Below are 1,102 nucleotides of genomic sequence, written 5' to 3' on the forward strand. Positions count from 1 at the left end.
TGAGACCCATTCTTGAAGAGTTTTTACCTCCTGTCTGGTAAAGAGCTTCAGACTTTAGAGGGGGCAGGCATCTCGGTTGGTGTGTCAGGGGGAAGTACCATGTGGATTCATTATGAATGCCTGGAATACTGATCTCTTTTGGCCTCTGAAGAACTCATCTCTTTGTCCCTGTCTTTAATTATCCCATTAAGGAGAAGAACAGGTGAGGTAAGAGGCACTTCTTGGAGCTCTGGGAGAGAGTGGGAGACAGGAAAGCAGAGAGAAAGAGGGAGGAGATGCAGGAAAACTGTTTCAGCTCTGGTTGTGTTGCTATTATTGCTCCTTTCACCAGTAGGAAGAGGAGGTAGGGACACACATGCTGGCTTTCTCTCCAACACAGCTGAGACCTTTATGAAATCACTGCAGAGGCAGGGGCGGCAGGCACTATTTTTATCTCCAAATTGATTCAGCTGCAGTCGCTGCTGTGCCTCTGACTTCATTGCTGCCGGCTCTCCCTCCTCGCTGTCCCCACTCTCTGCTTCCGCCTGATTTGGAGACTTATCTTCAGCTCCTTGCTGCTCCCCTCCCTCCCGGCCCTGGCTGGGCTGGGCTCAGGCCCGAGTCCTGCCTGATACTGATAGTGACAGGAGCAGATCATGCTGCAGGCTCCGACAGCCCTCAGAGGCCAGGCCAGCGTCTAATTGTTCACCCTCCAATTTCCCCTGCCCTTGGGAACAGGGTTCCACAAAGAAATTTCATCAATTGAAATGCTGTGTGCCTGAACATTTGCCAAATGTGCCCCATCTGATGACGGTTTACGCTTTCAGACATTGTTGCTAAGAAGAAAGGACAGGTACACGCTGGGCTTTTCTTCTCCCTCCCAGGTTGACGGGGCTCCTTACAGAAACTCCTGGAGAGGATGACTTGCCTGAAAGGACTGGGAAAGCTTTCTTTGTTTGAGGAGGCAAAGGAACAGCGCAGGACATGCCACCTTTGTTTTGCTTGTGATGTTTGGAGTTGCCGCCCCTCTCCATCTCCCTAAAATGATGGGAGCTTTTCCAACCCAGGTAGTTTTCTACTCACATCTCCATCCCTTGTGCCTGGCAAATAGGGAGTTGGTTCT

The sequence above is a fragment of the Miniopterus natalensis genome, chromosome 2 (assembly GCF_054644295.1).
Source record: "Miniopterus natalensis isolate mMinNat1 chromosome 2, mMinNat1.hap1, whole genome shotgun sequence".
Lineage (NCBI taxonomy): Eukaryota > Metazoa > Chordata > Mammalia > Chiroptera > Miniopteridae > Miniopterus > Miniopterus natalensis.